At 38.3% G+C, this 18,940-nt stretch overlaps 2 long non-coding RNA genes across 2 annotated transcripts; both read left to right on the top strand.

The window, feature by feature from the left end:
• The first annotated feature begins 673 nt into the window (after positions 1-673).
• LOC116960600 lies at positions 674-2,928 on the top strand. Its single transcript, XR_004406464.1, has 3 exons — positions 674-769; positions 987-1,145; positions 2,796-2,928. It is a non-coding gene; the product is annotated as an uncharacterized LOC116960600 (long non-coding RNA).
• Positions 2,929-4,006: 1,078 nt separating this feature from the next.
• LOC116960598 lies at positions 4,007-18,749 on the top strand. The gene is made up of 3 exons (XR_004406460.2): positions 4,007-4,080; positions 8,580-8,674; positions 12,017-18,749. It is a non-coding gene; the product is annotated as an uncharacterized LOC116960598 (long non-coding RNA).
• Positions 18,750-18,940: the final 191 nt, after the last annotated feature.

Here is an 18,940-nt window from a genome sequence, read left to right as displayed (position 1 = left end):
CCCAATCATGTGATAGTTGGTATAAAAAGTCCAAATCAGGCTGCATCAGAGTGTCTGGAGTTTATTCTGTACCTTGCTCATCTAGTTGATTCTGACAGTAGAGACTTGATATTGTCATTTACTTTTTGCACTGGGTTGTGCATACACATCTGAAAACAATTCTGTCTTCCTTGTACATGCACTTAGTCTTCAGGTTTTATTCAGTAGTGTGACAGAATAAGGCTACAAGTATGTTTTCTCTGTTTTAATTAACTCTTCTTTTGTACAACAATAGAAAAGAAGCCATGGTGTTCACTGCTAGCAAAGGAGATGTGGTTAAGCTAATATGCCAAGACTCTGTGGCCACTGTTCAGTGAGAAGCTGTAACTAATGACTACTTCCTTGTGATCTTTAGGTAATGAATGTCTAGGAACTATATTCTTGACTTTTCAGAAAAGGAAGTTGTGCCCAATTTTTTAAAATATTTGGGTGACCTGTGAGGTCTTCAAGAGCATCTTTTCTAAATTCCTCTGGAGTTTTTGAAAAACACACTGGCAGTCTTCCAGTAACTCTAGGTGCCTAATTCCTCCTAAAAATCTGGGCTTTTACCCCTGACCTTTTCACCCAGTTGTGTTTTGTCTGAAGGTAGGATGTTTCAGCTCTGTTGCACCTCCATTAAACCTTCCAGATTCTGGTAACTGTATTCTACCACGCCTGGGAGATGCTCCAAGGGAAAATTCTGTACTACTCCATTACTTTCAGAAGAGGCAACAGGACTGCCCTTGCTGAGGTGAGTTTGACCCTAAAATATTGTTGAGAGAGCACATTTTCTTTTCAGATAGTGTTACAGATTTGAAAATAACTGCTATTTTAAAAGTGCCTGTAGTGGTGTAGTAGAAACATCCCTCTTGCTATGAACAGCTCTGCTACTCCTCACAAGGCAGCAGGCTATTATGCAAGTAGAACTATTCAGTGTTAGCACCTTTGCCTACTCTTGCTCTCTTCAGGGTTACTACAATGACTTTATTTGCACCTGCTTCATTCATCACCTGGGCCATCATCTTGTGACATTCAGCTGTATTCCAGACACTAATACCACTGAGATAATACTCTGGAATCTGAAGACCACAGGCATGTGGCCAAGTTACCTTCAGTTCGTCTTGGAGGTGAGTAGTTTCATTTCTGTTGCCATTTGTTAAATAAATGAGAATTGTTTCTTTGGCTTGATTAATTTCTGAAAGGATCATGCCTATGGAAATCTCAAACTATAGATATTGTCAGTCTGTATTCTATTTCAATAACCTCTTCTACTTTACCATGGTACATTATTTAATATCCCACTATTTCACATGAACATCTGTAACAAGATTACAATGAAAACCAGTGTGCCATGGGGTTAAAAAAATTAATATCAACTGACCTGATTGTTCTGAAATCAATCATGTGATTGTCCTGGTTTCAGCTGGGACAGAGTTAATTTTCTTCCTAGTAGCTGGTACAGTGCTGTGTTTTGGATTCAGTGTGAGAATAATGGTGACAACACACTGATGTTTTAATTGTTGCTAAGTAGAGCTTATCCTAAGTTAAGGATTTTTCAGTTTCCCAAGTTCTGCCAGCAAGCAGCTGCGCAAGAAGCTGTGAGGGAGCGTGGCCAGGACAGCTGACCTGAACCAGCCAAAGGGATATTCCATACCATAAAACATCATGCTTGGTTTATAAACTGGAGGAGCTGACCCAGGAGGGTCTGACTGCTGCTCAGGCATCAGTCAGTGGGTGATGTGCAATTGCATTGTGCATTACTTGTCTTTTCTTGGGTTTTATTTCTTTCTCTCTTTGTTATATTCCTTTTCATTACTATTTCTATTTTTATTAATATATTTTATCTTATTTTAGTTATTAAACTGTTCTTATCTCAACCCATGAGTTTTACTTTCTTTTTTATTCCCCTGTCCATCCCACTGGGAGTGGGGAAGAGTGAGCGAGCAGCTGCATGGTGCTTAATTGCTGGCTGTGGTGATAACAGCGATAAAGGAGATGGGATTAAGTGGTGAACAAGTCTATTCATTCTTGTGAGAATACAAGAGATATAAGTAAAATTTCATGTGAATTTTGTGGAACTTTATGTGAATTTAAATTAAGTTCCAAAGGTGATGATTGCTCCTTATCACTGAAATGTACTCTCTAATCCTAAAAGTCTCCACATTCTGGAAACCAAAGATAAGATTTTCAGTGCTGAATTCAAGCTTCTGTTACAATCTCAATACTTTATCAGTAAACTGAATACTATCACCAAAGATCTATAATTGAATATACTTTTAATATCTTCTTGTAAATAATATGAGATTAAAATGTATATTTGGTGGCATTAAAGTCAAACAATGGCTTATTCTAAAAAAAATCCAAGTTCTTAAATTCTGTGCCACTTATCTCAGGAAAAGATACCTGGAAACATTCCTTCCTGCCTGGAACACAGTTGTTGTGGTAAGACATTTGCAGAGAGAAAATTTTGCTGATTTCTCCATTATCTGTAAGCCAGATCACATCAGGCTTTATACATAGTGGTCAGCATCCTGTATGTCACCTAAAAAGTGAAGTGATCACCAGTGCAGACATTTGTGTACCTGGCCTTTGTGTACTTACCAGAAAGATGGAGAGCAAAATTCAGGTAGACCATCCAAGCAACCTCACAAGATAGTCCCAGTAGAATAACCGCAGACACACATGTTAATTGAAGAATATTCTACTCCTGTGCTACATTTTTTTATTTCAATTTAACCTTAAATATGTGGGTGTTTGTCCTGAATTTCTTTGTCTAGTCTTTTGTGGTGGAGAGAACTACCTTCAAATGTGGAACTTGGCTGCAAAGATCAATGACCAGTTTTTCACTGTTACTATAAACAAGGGAAAAACCACAGATGGAATTTGAGACATTGTGGCTATGCAGAATTGTCCCAGGCAAGTTCAAAATATGCAGGTATTTGATGTTTAAACATTCCCTTTCTTTCAGATTAGGGCAGGTAACAGACAAGACATGTCAGGCACAGGGTTGCATTTAAAAACATGACTGAAAACTTTGAAAGGTGGTTCTGCCAAAAAGAATGGACAAAATATACTGATTTCTATAATTTGTGCCTGAATTTCCTTGCCTATTTCTGAAGTGGTTTACACCTTGCAAAGGGCTGGATTCAGAACTGACATAAATGAATGTGACGCTGAGCACTGCTGGAATCATCCAGTTAAAACAAGTTGAACATAAAGAGTTAGCCAAAGGGCTCATCTTCAAAACACCTTGATGTGGAGACATTTTTTAGAATGTGCCTCAGTCAAATTACAGCAAAAATCAGAAGAAAAAAAATTTTTTTTGAATGATGAAAACTCAGAACTCCAAAAGTGAACTCCCGATTCCCACTGGTTTCAGTGGGGCCAGGATTTCAGCCCTGTGTTGCAATTGGATACACATATATCTGTGCTGGGGAATTGGAGATCATTGTCATAGGAGTGTTCAGAAGATTCACAGACCAAGCCACTTCAAACTTTAAAATATAACAGGGACAACTCTGTTGGCAGAATATTTACTAGTCAGATTGGTGAGTGCTTTGGGTGTTTTTTGTCTTGGAGATATATTGTATGCGGGAATCTCACTGATGGAATGATTACAGTGTGGAACATAGTGAAATCAAAATGTCATGCTGTTAGAATGGAAAAGAGACTTGTAGAAAGCATTGAAATTGTGCTGCTGAGGGATACAAAACTCTCTGTCTTTACAGACAAAGGATTGGCCTCTCTTAGGGATTCTCCGACACTAATTTTTCAGGTACTAAATGCAAATGTATTCAGTTTTGGGGGGGTGTATGCTTATGGATTTTTTTTTTCTACATTTCTGTAAAACCTAATTAAACAAGACATTTACTTAGATAATTAATTACACAAAGAAGGCAAGGTGGTTGTTTGGGTTTTTTTTAATATTTTTACTAGCTTCTGCTAACTTATGACCTTTTGAAAAAGAAGTATGTGAAGAAACAGTCAGGTCATTACATCATTCCTTGCCAAAGTAGAGGATTTCTGAAGGAGGGATGGATACTGCTTGGCCTTTAAGAATAGGTAAGAATTTGTCTCTGGCACCGATTGCATCATTCACAAAGTTGTACATGTAGAACAAATCATATGTTAGTGTTCCATACAGCTAACTGCTAAGTACTTCTAAATAGAATGATTGTTCAGTCAACCATCTTAATTTTAATTTTCCTGAGACACAATAGTCATTAGCATAAAGGACATTCTCTTCAAATTCATCAGATACTTATAGAAGTAAACACTCTCTAAATAAAGTTAAAATCTGAAAATAAGCAATTCTTTACAGTATATTGTGTATCTGAGTGGAAACTTTAAGTCTGGTTAAGGTCAGCTGTGCTGCTTAGTTTCAAAGCTACTGTGGGACCCGAACTGTGAGCTAAGGCTCCCTTTTCCAGAAATGGAGGAAGACAAAAGAAGTCACTTTCTGGGGATAAAACCCTCTAAAAGTAATAAAGACCTCACTGGAGCATAAAGATGAAACTCGTTCTTCCCTGTGCCTGTTGGGCTGAGTTGGTTTTCCCTAGCATTTGTGAGGTCTGTGAGAAATGTTTGGATAAGATCTTTTGGTGCTGTTCCCAGAACATGTTTCATGTGATACCAAAGAATCCTGATGTTTTGCCAGGGACCTTTTTGTCATTGGGAATGTAGAGACTGGGTTTGTAAAGGATTGGCTGAGCCAGAATACAAAGAAAACTCCTGAGCAACCTATTCTAGCAGGCCATCTTCTGTCAAAGGCCACCAGGGGCCTGTTACCAGGAAACTCCACCCAAAAGGAGAATGAGCAAGGGACCAACAGATGACAACTTTGACTTCTTTAGCACTGCAGAGCTGGAGTTGAAACAGCGGTTGTCCAGGCCATGGATTTGCACTGAAATATGAATTATTGAAATAATTAAATTAGGTCATTGTAACCTTCCTTAAAGCCAGAGTGCCCTTGTCTTGAAGCAGGGAGATCAAAAGGACGAAGACCAGACTGATGTACAATTATTCTCCTTCAACTGCAAGAATTAGTGACCCTAGCTGCCTGAGAAGTGGGAAGGAGGAATTGTAACTATGCTCGCTTAAATACTATTTAAGTAGCATTACTGTCTCTCTAGACATCAGTCTAAACCAGTGCTTTCCGATCTTTTTTTCCATCTGTACACCCATAAGTTTTGTCCACTGGCAAGGCAGGCCTGGGTGGATGGAAGGTAAGCATGCTGACAGTTTTCCTCACTACTTTCCATTCACCTCTTAGAGTCTGGAGTTGCAGACAGCCTATTTTGACTTCTGAGCAAGGAGTTTATCTTGAATCTACTATTGCTGTTCACAGTAGTTATTTAAGGTGCAGTCTATCACCACCTGCTTATAATATACAAAAGATGAGAAGGAAGCAGGTTTTCCAGAAGCCTTGCAATTGTAGCGATCACCTATTAGGTAAATTGTGCATCCTTCCATCTGAGGAATTTTGCCTCAATGAATGTAATTAGAAGGTTGTATCAGGTGACAAGTGTCAATATTTAATATTTTTTCAGAACTTTGGACACCATGGGAAAGGTGCAAGGAAATTAAGACAGGAAAGGAGACTGGAGAAATGGAAAAAAAGGAACTAACTAGTGAAAGACATAATGTCATTGATTGGTACTTGCTTAGTGGAGATGAAAAGCTGAGAAACTTCCTAATGTATCATGTTTATACAGTTTCTCTCAAGTCTCAAAATATTGTTCTGCTTACCTATGGATATATTATGTAACATCTGTTAGAATGCTGAGAAGCTATTTTGTCCTACTTTGTATTCCTTTTTTTTTTTTTTTTTTTTATTGTGTTACTTATTTCTGGCTTGTTTTCACTCTGTGGTTTCCATTATGATCTGGTATCAGGAAGGTCTCAAACAACTAAGTGTTCTGGGGTCATAATCATAATTAAGTCCACCTTTTCATTGCTTAATTGACCTAGGTGTTTAATTTTCTAATAGGAAATTCTGTAGTTTTTCTTCCTAAAAATCAAATTTTAAATTTTAGTAAGGATTTTACAGTTCCACTGTGTTGTAACCAGAATTCCTTTTTTTCACAAGTTTGCAAAGGTTATTAATAATCTTTGCTATTTACTGTCATCTGCATATATAAAGTATCACTGGTGGGCTGTGTTTGGCTTTACCATGAACAGTTTCCCATCTGACTTACTGTAGATAGTCTCAGCCCTGTGTTCATTTGCTGTGATTTACCTTGATTTTCTCAGTCTGAGATCAGTTCAACAGAGAGATCAGCTGGAGAAGTAGTTACAAGTGCATATTGTGTACATATACAATAATTTGTATGTCCATATGAGAGGACTTATGCCTGGAGGCCCATTTGGTTTTAAAGTTCATTGACCAACAGCTATGCCACTTAACTACTTACATAAATAAATAAGGTAAGATTGAGAAAAGGGTACATATTTTTAATTATATATTAATGGAATAAAAAAGAAAAATGCTGACATAAATCTGCAGAAAAGTTCTTGAGCTTGTGACTGACTTGCCAGATGAAGTCCTGCTCCCTAGGTCACCGAGTGTTCGGGCCACAGGCACCATCTCTCTGAGTTCAGTTTGCAAGCCCTGTGCCAACTCCATCTTCTTGAAACTATCACATCCATCCTCTTTTCTATACACTACTGCCTTGACCTACACCAGCCACTATCTGGTGCTTCCCAGACACACTGACGAAGAGAAAATTGACTATGTCATACTGTGGAACATAGAAACCAGAAAGGTTGGTATTATTTTTTGTAAGCTTAAATGCACTTTTCATGTTGAAAAGTGACTGCTAGATGTGGTATTTATAAAAATAACCAGAGTTTGGATGGTGAATATTTGCATGAAACTACTCAGAAATTATCAGCAGTAAGCATTACTTACTGAACATGTTCTCTAGTTGCTAAAAATTCATGTACTCATTTTGCCAGTCCCTTCCACCAAAAATTAAGACTTATCAAAGAAAATACTGTGAAACATTATTCCAGTGTTTCTTCAATATGTAGAAACCAAAGCATAGTGTCCAGGTTTGCTGCTTAAAATACCTGAATATCTATCAAATTTTCTACAAGTGTGGAGGATATAGTTATTTTGTTATTAAATAATTACATATGCAACAAGTAGAAAGCAGAGCTGGAAATCCATTTAGGAGGTAAGTTATTTCAATGGTACTAGAATTTTTTATTGTTGTTGTTGTTATGATGATGATGATGATGATGATGCCTATCTTTCTACTGTAATAGGATGGGACCTTCCTATCTGCAAACACCCTTATTTTCACTCTAGCAAACAGGTAGCACTTCTCTACAACAGCTAGAATCTTGTCCCTGGGTAGTTGTATTCTGCAATCATTGCCTGAATCACCGGGTATCATTACAAACTTCCTCTCCCTGATCCTAGTCTTGATGCCCCTGGGAAATTCCATGATTTCTCAAATCCTATGCCTTTAAATGTCCCTCAGTTGTGGACCTGGGTTTCACTGTGAAGAGAAAGGTCAGCCTTCCCCATGGACTTTGTGCTGCTGTGGTAGCATAACACAGTTCAGCTCACTTTTGCCAGGGGAATGAAGGGAAATGGCAACAAGTGTCCACCCAGCTAGCCACTGGAAATGCTCAAAATGTGCCCTTAGGTAGGGTGGATCTGATGGCTCTGCTCCCCTCCTGTCCTGCAAGCTGAGAGTAAATATTGCATTCTTCAAATGATTTTCAGAGAGAACTTTCAGGGGAAAAGGTAGGAGGAAGGAGAAATATCAGATTAAATTATTCTGGAGCTCTGTCTGGGCCTCCAAGGATATGTCAGTGCCTTCCCACAGCTCAAGAACTGCTGATCCAATCCATTTCCCCTGCCCAAGGCCAGGATCAGTTATAATTAAACTGATGCTGACATGATTGTCTAGCCTGTCTTGTAGCATCTTCATCACTGGAGATCTTTACTTTCAAAAGTAATATATTCCAGTGCTTCACTGTCGTTATGGTTGGACAGTTTTGGTTTGTTTCCTCCCTAGTGTCTTATTTAAACCTTCAGTGCTCCATCTGAAGGACATTAATGATTGTCCTTTTCACTTAGACATATTGTCCCTTTCCTCTCGGAAGCAAACTTTCACATTACTGAGGACTACTGACTTCAGTCCTCTTGTTTCAAGGCTTTGTTCTATTTTTCATTAGAAGTCATTGTCTTCTACGCCTCTTCTCTATCTTATTGCCTATTGAACTCCCTCCACCCTTAAGTGTAGTTTCCAAAACTGAGTAGCATATAATTACTTAACATGTCTTAAAACAACTTTCCTATTTATTCAATTTATTCATCTCACAAGATCTGTGGATGTTTTGTTTGGTGGTGGTTTTTTTTTTTTCCAATGGCACAAAATTAGTGACATGTTGATCTTACGTTCTTCAAATCCTAGGATTTTTTAATTGCCATTGATTATTGTACTATAAATAATCATTAAAGTGCTATTCATTAAGACTAATAGCAAATTAATAATAGAAGTGTTTATCTGGTGGGTATTTAAAATTACTGTTTTTCTAAATTTTAGGTTTAAAAATTATTGACAAATGAGACAGATGTGTCCTGCTTGACAATTACAGATGATGACGGTAGAATTGGGTTTGGAGTCATGACAGAAAATGGGTAAACTCCTGAATATATTCCTCTTTTGTTATTACATGAATGGTACACTCCACAATCACACTCACGATCAAGTTCCCTTACAAAATTACGTTCTCAGAAAGGAAAAATGAGGAAGCTAGCTGATGTTGATAAATTAACTTTGTGAAATGCAAAGAACAAGTTAATAGATTTTGCACTTCTGCCAATAGGTCAAGGATTTTGCATGTTTGTAAAAATTACTTTGAGTTATCTTTTTAAACAAAATTACTCTTACATCATTTTCTTCCACTCACTTGCATCCTTTCACCAAGTATGATAAAACTATGGTTGGTCATCTTGCCAGGTTTTTGCTACCTTAAGAAATTAGATAAATGACAGATAACCAATGGTTTAGAATGACAATTAGTTTCTGCTTACATCTTCTGATCTCCTAAACTGGAAATGAGCAGGAACATTGTGCAGTCATTACTAGAGTCGCACGATTTACTGAAATTAGACTTTGTTGTGTGTCATCTTTATTAAGCAGTGCTCTCTTTCTATGGGACTAAGGTTTAAGTATAACTATTTGTGAATGGCCTCCCCTTTCCCCAGCTGAAGTAGATGATGATCATTCCACTCTGGAGTGAAAATCTAATCACAGGGACACATGGGGAGAGTCTCGGCTGAAGAAGGTACGTACCATTTAGAAGTCCAAGCATCCAACAAAATAAGGGAATCTGGGCAAAGTTTAGAGATAAAGGCAGACAGCCATCCCTAACTATCCACTGAGAGTCCAGTAGAAGGTGACAGGATTCCAGTGTCTATATTCATATCAAAATAAGACTTAGAAAACACTGAAGTGCTTTTAAGGCTTGTATGGTAGTAAGGAGAAGCTATGCATGCCATTTATTTAGAGCTATGGGAAATCCAGTCAGCCTCTATAATTGTGCTGTTTCATGATCTTTCCAAGTATTACAGCATACACGGTGCTATAATACCCATCTCTAATGGGTTTTATTTAAGGCTTAAACAGAGATCTGTTTGAAATGATACACTGAAATAAAACTATGCCAAAGCTATTATACAGCCTGTTTTAATGGAGTTGTTTATATCAGCACCATCTTCAACTGAAACTCATAACGCTCCATTAAATATTATATTTTCTTACATGGTTCAAAAGCCTGGCAGAAACAGCAGTACCACAGTTACTGCTTCAGTTACTTCCCATGGTGTGTTAAGAACCCCGACCCAGCAGGAGGTTATCCATGTTTCAGAGCCTTGAGTTAGATGACTTCAGCTAGGCCACCTTAGTTAGATGCATTCAGTTGATGCACTTAAGCCTTCAGTAGAAACTTGGGCATTTTGCTGAAAATGCAAGCAGTATCTTACAGGAATGAGCTTAGTGCTATCTCATTAGTCAGTATTTGCATGACTGGCTTTAATTCAGGAGCTTGTACCCAGTGTCTCTCCTCATTTTTGCTATGCAAGGCAAAAATAAAGTTTCAAAATCATTATGCGTTCATGGCTTTTTTTTTTTTTTAATAGAGCCAGCTTTTGAACAGAGACAGAACCTGCTTTGTGCAGATTCCATATTTTGCCAAGGCCACAGTTTAGAAGTGTACCTTGGTCTTATCGGTTATTCAGGCTGTTAAATAGGAGATGAAGCATCTGCTGAGAAGCATGTTTGCACACCACCTTTGGAGAAATGGGCAGAAAGGAAAGGTGCAAGCTGTTAGAAAATCGTATCAGTGGGAAAAAAAAAGATGTTTGAAAGCACAGTCAGCCTAAAGAACTTAGCTTCAGCTATAAAGAAGTGAATGGAAGTATGTCATTTTTATATTCACCAGATAATTCCATTTAGAAGCTGTGCTTAATTTAGCAAGAAGGAAAACTAGGACTACAATCTGGGCACACTTTATGTATCTTTATATGCAGATTTACTTTGGCCATAAGGCTCAAGAATGAGCCTTATCAGATGATCTGTTGTTTTGGCAAGGATACTAACACAATCTTAATTTAATGACAACTTCTTCCTACTGAGTTTTTTGAATAAACTTCTGCCTTGAGGCTGTATTCCAAAATATCAGGATTTTAAAACAATTTTTTTTTTTAAATCCTTCATCCAGATACAGAAAATGCAGGTATGTTTCTGGTTACAGTCAGGATGTTCCTCCTGTAAGGCTTGCATGATTTGAATTATTAAGAAAAGTTCTGAACTTCTCAGTTCATTTAATTCCTGTGAGTTTTAACAGCCTTTTACATTTGGCAGTTACTGAAGCTGCAGTTCATTTTCCCTGGTGCACTCCAGAGTCAAGCCTCTGAAATCTGTGGGTGCTTTCTTCTCTGCTGTTGTACTTCGTGCCAGCAAGTACAGATGACAAGTCATTAAATACAAGAGAGAGGTGTTAGCAAAAAAAATTTTATTAAATATGAGACTTAGGTCTGACCTGCTTCCCCCAAACCAATTCTGCCTCCATGGCAACAGTCACACGCATGTGACAAAACATTAAGGATTTCTCTAAAGAAAAATTTAAATACTTACAATGTCACTTTGCAAGGAAGCATCATATTTTATCCTCAAGCAGGTTTCAGAAGTGCATAGCATGTTTACAGAGACAAGCTTTGTGGCTCGTAACGCTTCATCAGCTAATGCATTAATGTACACCCCCCCCAGCAAGCAGGGCCAGCTGCTGCACCGGCCTAAGTACGTGTTCACTTACCTGATCTGGCAGGGCTCTGGGAAGGGGGGGTATGTCTTCTGAAGTCGAGTTTAGAATTGCGCTGGGATGATAATCACAAATTTTATTGCAATGTTGTTTACATAAAATCACCCAGAAGTACCCTGGGAGTTTACTACAAATATTTTAATAGTGCAAGAGGGGAAAGACTCAAAATTATTCTTACCTTCTATTACTAAATAAAGTGTAATCCTAACATAGGTGAATTTGCCACTCCAGTGTATACTAGTATTAGGATACCAATTACTGCATTGAAAGTCACAGCCAAAGTATGTATTTTTATTTAGAAAATGTCAAACTGTCTATTTCTGTATAATTTCAATTATTATTTAACATTTCCAAGTTTTAGGAAATTAATATGAAGAGTTCTTCACCAATGCAGGAATTCTGATGATCTGATACTCAGAAATCCAAGTCATATACTGACTTTTAAACTTCTTAAAAACTCTCCCAAAAGCTACTTAATAGTGAGATTATCTTCTGTCCCATGTTAACTTGTACAATTCACTGTGTTCAACTGACAACACAATTGTTTGTTAGCTTCTCCATATTACACCTTTGGGGAAAAAAAAGGAAACTATTTAGTTTTTTTTCTTATAGAATTTACTGTCTGTATGTATTTGAGTATGTTTTTATCCATTCACAGGTTTGGGATCCATCTGAACACCAGCATACCATTATTCCAGGTTATAAAGATGTACATCATACCGTGATGAGCAAACTCCAGCTGCTGGAGGAAAAAGCAAAAGCAGTCCTACTTGCAGGTCTGTAAAACTGATTATTATACTGGTAATCTTCTAGAATTTTATTTCTCATCCTTCTCCAGTAATACACAGCATGTCAGTATTAAACATTTACAAGGCAAAATTTCTAAGTATGCAATAATGTAGGCATACATAAGTGGGCTGCGGCTCTAGTATAGTTTTGATATTATCTTGGTTTTATTTTTGATAAATGATGGGTACTTTCTCCTTTTAAATGGGATATTAAGGACTGATTTAAACCTTACTATTTAATGAGGTCAAAATGAGCCTTGAAATAATTCAGAACCTAGTCTGCTCAGCAGCAGCTAACAGACTAGGGAGCATGCAGCCCCCGCTTTTTGTCCCTGCTGTGAAGAGCAGGATTGATGAGGCCAGTTTCCAAACCCTCCCAATCTCAGGGACCAGGTTATTTTAATGGCTCCAATAAAGTGTTCCTCAGACAACAATTAAAGACATTCTTCAAGGCCTGAAAAGCACATAGTCCATAGAGGACAGGGTCAAAAATAGTCAAAGAACGAGAAAGTGGAACTAAGGAAATAACAGTACCAGGTATCTTCATGTAAATGGCAGAAATTTTGGGGGTTTTGTTGTTCTTGTTTACCACAGGTTCCCTTTGCTCTAGATTTTTAATGTCCATTTATATTCACTTCCACCATGCAAAATAATAACCTATTTGTAGTTAACCTCAAACAGCGAGGAAGCAGTTATCTCCACACAAACCTGAAAGGGACCGTAGCTTCTGGCACAAGTATGAATGCTGGGGCATCTGTGGGCAAATGAATTAATTGCACAATCTCTGTCCATCTCCCTCCCTGTTTAATTAAAAAAAAAAAAAAAACAAACTAAAACAAAAAACCAATACTGCCTCTCCACTGCCAGTAAAAGCAGCTACTGTGGTAACCTCACATTGTACCTGCCTGAGCTGCTGTCTCCCAGATGAACTTTGCTGTATTCCTCACTGGAAGGTTACAGTTGCAAGTAAATTTTAGTCTTTTCTCCAGAAGTATGAAACAAATTTACACACCTAAAACTTGTCAGATTTTTAAATTCATACTCCATATAATTATACAGCATCCAGTTTGCCTCCCACAAAAATGTCTGCCTCACTGAGACCATGCAGGGGCAAAATGAAGTTCAGGGTGGTATCTATAACCCTATTATTTCCTAGCCTGACTGGTGACCTAAATAAAACTTTCAGTATTAGTTTTTTCCAAAATGTAATTTATACTATGGCTGTCAGGAGTTAAGATAGCAGTTGCCATGGAGCTTTAATCTTTTTTTAGGCTTTAGTCAAAGGAAGCTGGAAATCTGTATGCTGCGTAGAACCCTTCTCAACAGAATTTTATTTAAATCAGGACAGGTTTTTATCCTAATTTCTGTACTGAAAGTTATTCTCAAAGGTTCTAGAATTCTTTTGATTTTACTGTGTTTCTCAGCAGGAGATGGAAGTTTCCTTTTAGGCTTCTTAAATCACACTACATTCAACCACAGAAGTACCCAAGTTGCTTCCCCCTTCACTCCTCCAACTATAAAACTGTAACTTTCTACTAGTCTTAATGTGCACAGCTAATCACTGCAGTGAAATTAATTCACCAGTTGTACCATTTTCAGTGGAGGCACTCTGTAAGTATGCAGAAACAAAACTTTGGGGAGGATTTTATTTTCTGTGTGCCCATTAAGCGCTAATCCATACGCACAAAAACAGGCCTTCGGAACAGAAGTAATTACGGTTTGGATCTGCGTGTATGCTACTTGTAACTTCCTTGATGTATATTTAAGAAAAAAAAGGATGCAATGAGCGAACCACATCTCTGAAGTGTGAAATTGGCCATGCTAGTCAGTAATGTTCGGCTAGAACACAGTTGCAGCAGAACAGAGATACAGTCCAGCCTGATACTTGCAGCTAAAACCTTGCTGACTGACTTAAAATTGAACTCTCCCTACCAGGTAAGCCAAAAGAACGTAGAAATAGGGGAAAAAAAGAAGCAGAATTTGTCAAAATAAGCTTTTAGAACTCTTACCCTACACCCCAAACCACAGCTTCACTTAACGAAAAATTTGCTAGAATTTTCACCAAATAGAACTGTTTACTGTCCAGCTGTAGTGGAAATCCATAATCCTTGAGCTGTTCCAAAGAATCAGAAAATTGGCACAAAAGAGAGGATTTCAAACTTCTTCAATTCTTTCATGGCAGGCATTATAAGAGAGGTATGATAATAGTAAAAAATAAACATTTTTTCCTTCTAGGATAAGTCTGTGGGACTTGAATATCACAGTAACATCTAGTTTTACCACTGACAGCAAAGTGTCTTACCTAACTAGCACTGGACAGAAGAAAAGTTCCTGTGAGTTTGAGTGACAGCCCTGCTCATCATCTTGAGATGATCAGATGCAAAACCAACTATCTATTCCACTGAAACAAAAATAATTATTTGGAGAAGTATCCGCTAGCAGCCGCGAAGAACCTGAAGAAAACTAGACTGTCTGATTAAAGAAACAAGGAGCATCTCAGGTCTCTTAAATACAGCTATTCAGAGACATAACTGTTCACTGCGCCCAAGAAAAGCAATGCACTGTGAACAAGGTTCAGAAAGCCATAATGGTCAAGGAAACTGCTTAAAGTAGCTCAAAAGAACTTTTGAGAGGTGAGGGGAGAGAAGTGCGTATCTTCAGGAACAGATGCTTTACTCTGAATTGCAGGGAGATACACATCTCTGTTCAAGGTTTTCAACCTTTGAGTTAGGCTCTTATAGGAAACTCTCACAAAACAGCAAGCGCCACTACTTTCCTAATCTCATCTGACTCGCCTAGTGCAGACCTTCCCAAAATACATCTCAGTTAATTTGTCTTGTCTGTGTCATTCCACAGGTCAAACCATACTTGGCCTGCCTCAAAAGCCTCCTCCACAGACACTAGCCAGGGTTGCTAGTTCTGACAAAGGAAGATATGCTACTTTAAGCTATAACATAAAAAAAGATGTTTTTTCTTTGCCAGTGATACATTTCTTTGCTGAGACTCGCCGCGTAGACAGGCTGCTGTTCAGGACTAATACATCTGCCATTTGAGTTTAAAGCAAGCTTCAGCAAGCAATAGCTACTGATACAGTATTAGCTTTGAGATACGCAACAGAAGGAACTTCAGACATATTACCTGATGTGATAAAGTATCTTCATGATTTGCAGGGGCTTTTATCATTGCTCTGTTAGATTCAGGTATGTATGGGGGGGAAAAAAAAAAAAAAGTCTCTATTAGATTGCAGCATTTAAAGCAAGTTGGACTTTCATATGAAAACTGTGGTATTTTTTCAGTCTGAGGTGCCAATGTCAAAGACTTAAGAGAGCTACTAGAGGTGCGACCTCTTAATAAAAGAAGTATGTATGCAGGTTAGAGGGAGAAAGAACTCTTGAGCCCTTAACTTGCTGGTGTAGCAATTGCTAGTTTTGTCCCAATAGGCTGGTGGTGTTTTAGGGGAGACCAAATGGGGTGCAGTTCAACCCAGCTGAGTCTAAAAGAGTAAAAGCTCAGATTGAGACTTTAAGAATCAGATCTGTTGCAGTCAGAAATAGTACAAGCCACTGAAGTGCCAAACTGGTCATTTTTAAGCATTAATTCAGACAAGCTGTAGTAGTTTCCCTCAAGCTGAAGGTAGGGGCTTTTAAATGAAGAAAAAAAGGATCTTCAAAGTTAGGAAACGCCATCTTCTTTACAAAGGCCCATTTCAGCTCTAAAGGAACATCCAAAAATGAAAATCCTTAGATAAATTCTGGGAAGAATGGGGCATTTCACTTACCACCCTTCTGTACCATTTTTAAGACTTGTCAGTATCACATTACTATTTCTAGTTAATGCTTGGCAAGGAAATACAGTTAAAACTAAAATAGAGAGGTATTATCATTGTGCTTTTTAGCAGTCAACAGGTATGAATGTACGACTGATGCAGAAGACTATACTTTAAGAATTTGTACCCATCATGGCTGGTAATTAACGGTATTTGGATTCAGGCAGCTTAAACAAGATTAACTAATACACAGCAACTGGAAGAAATCTGCGTTAATCTTTAGTGCTATTCCAGACCTGCCAGAATTTCAGAGTCCAAAAAAAAATGCAGTATCTGCTGGAGATAGCAAGATGGCCTTATAATATAGACAACAAGTATTATTAAATTGCTCATTTTGCTTTCAAAACAGTAAGCTTTCTACTAGGTGTATTTTTTTTTTTTTTTGCTTTAAAGTTTGGATTGATTAAATGATTCTTTCGTCAAGATTAGTCAAGTCGGTTCATGGGACAATGACCAAGAAATACTCTTGCTCTGATACTATCGCTTTTAAATAGTTATGGGGGACCTTTTGCTGTTTGATGATCTGGCATGATTTCAAAACTGAAAGGCAAAAAGCGAGAACTTAGAAGTGCACCATATTTTCATAAGCTTTGAGAAAATAAAGCATAACCTAAGCTGATTAGGATGTAGCATTCATTTTCATGAGGAAGCAATTTCCTGTGTAGTTACCTACACTTCTATCAACTTCAAAAGTTTTTACCCAGATTTTTTTTTTGCAAGCAGCTACACTTACTTCATGATAGTCAATACACATCTTGAAGATGAACTCATTTAACAGTATTTACTTTTTTCACTTCACTAATGAGGTTCATCCCTTTAAGAGAAGGAACTCAACATTAAGAAGCAACATAACAGTTCTCTGCTTACCTTTCTGATTTCACACTAGCATCTTATGTACGTCTTTGGCAATTACCATTGATCTTCTATGAAAATGGATGCAAAACCACAGAATCTGGGTATGGTTAGGACACGTGGTGAAATGCTAAATGCCAGATAACATCAGATCTTTTCTAATGTACATTTTAACAACAAATTAGCAAGACTACTTAAAATAGGTGGTTTTAGATGTATCTGTGTATGTTTGAGGCACACTGCTAATCTGCTTATGAACTGAATTATTTCTCATTGAACAATTTCATTTATTAGGCAAGCAAATGCCATTTCCCCAGTAATATCTTCACTGGAAACCTTGAGAATTCATATTTCCTACTGGAAGGTCCATTAGCATAAAATAAAGCATCCCTGCATTAGAGATATTTATCTGGACCACTTTCAGAACCTAAAATTTTCTTTCTGTAACTCCACAACATACACTTCCTACTTTAGCAATTATTCCAGATGAATTATATAAAAGACTCCCAGCTTTATCCTCTGCCTTGGAAAAAAAGTATTCTTGATTTAGCCAGCAGAAATTCAAGCAATGCCTTTCAAGATAAATTAGTAAAGTTAATAGTTACAATTTCACTTGTACTTTGTTCTGCAACTTCAGTGTTTACTTAAGTGATGTTTGTTTTTTCATACTAGGGAGCATCGCCACTCAGGTAGACATTAGATGTTGATACAATCCCCAAGCCCAGGCCTTCCAACCAGTCCTCCCAAGAAGGAAATTTAAGAATCTTCAAGCTGTACTTAATAGGAAAGCGAATAAAATACACAGAGGATGACTTACGACACTTATCTCCCAATAGCTGGCCTGATCATTTTCCATCAGTAGCCATGATCCAGACCCTCAAGAAGACTATATTGGCCACTTCAGATTAGCTGCTAGGCCTGGAAAGCAACGGGGCCTTGGGATAAGGTTTACCTTCTCTCCCACCCTGCTGGTGGTCAGAGCCCTTACAGTGGTTTCCTGCAAGAGCTGTTTGCTTACTGTGGTACAAATCTCCCCAGTGGAGCCAGTTCACTTAATACACCTACAATTTTAGAGCAAAAATTCAAAACACTGGCTTTATACTCCCCTGCCATATGTTAACTAGTATTACTTGCAAATGCTAAATCCTGTTAAGGAATCCGATCATAACTGTGGAAACAGGCCCAGTATTTTACGTAGCTTATAATATTTAGAGTCCTGCGCATTGATTCGTACGATCTGGCCCAGCAGCACTGAGGCTTTCTTTATGCCAAGCACAGTGCATCCAGCCCTCCCGCCCCAGCCATCACAGCCCTCCAGCGGAGATGCAGGAGGCAATTTTGATGGCATTCATCCATCATGGCTTGCTTTTGCTCATCTGCCTTCTGGGCTGCTCTCAACCCAGCACAACCGCTTTTCACCCAGGCTTGGCCAGACACAGCACCACTTCTCCCTCTGTGCTGTCCAGGGAGACCTTAGCAGCAAAGAGCAGAGACCTACAGGGACTTCTGCATGCTTGCAGCCCACCTAGAGACAACCTCTGCACACAGGCCCGCAGAGCTGCTCCGTCTACCTTGCCAAGCCAGCCAGGGCCCAGGCAGTCTCAAGGAAAAACACCTTTGAGCAGGAACCCGAGGTGCAAGCTTTGGAACACTACTCACTTTTTTACTAGCATCTCCCCTTGCAAAGCAGCAGGAACAGCTGTTTTAATCTTTTTTCCACCTCCTCTAAGGTGTGGGGGGTGAGGAAGTTCACTTTTAACTACCACCCAAGTAGTGTTTAGATACTACCAGCATACTTCAGGACAACACTGTTAGGTAGCCTGTCGGAAACGTGCTGGAATTTGTCTACTGGCTCTGTGCCAGTCATGCATATGTTTGTTTTTTATTATCTATCAAAACTTTTATTGAAAGCTTTTGCCTTCAGGCTTTAGATAGTTGCCCAAGTCCAAGAACTGTGGTGCTGTGCCTAAACCCAGGTGTGGCCATGTACATACACAAATACCACGTAAACAAAAAGAAAAGTTTACATCCCAGAGAACACCAGTCATGTTTCAGGTCTCTAGAGGTTACAAGGAAGATTTCATCATATTTGCAATTTCTGTTCCCTGAGATGTCA

The sequence above is a fragment of the Tyto alba genome, unplaced genomic scaffold (assembly GCF_018691265.1).
Source record: "Tyto alba isolate M040663 unplaced genomic scaffold, T.alba_DEE_v4.0 Super-Scaffold_6, whole genome shotgun sequence".
Lineage (NCBI taxonomy): Eukaryota > Metazoa > Chordata > Aves > Strigiformes > Tytonidae > Tyto > Tyto alba.
The sequence above is the reverse complement of the archived record's forward strand: the minus strand, read 5'-3'. Positions and strand labels throughout refer to the sequence as shown.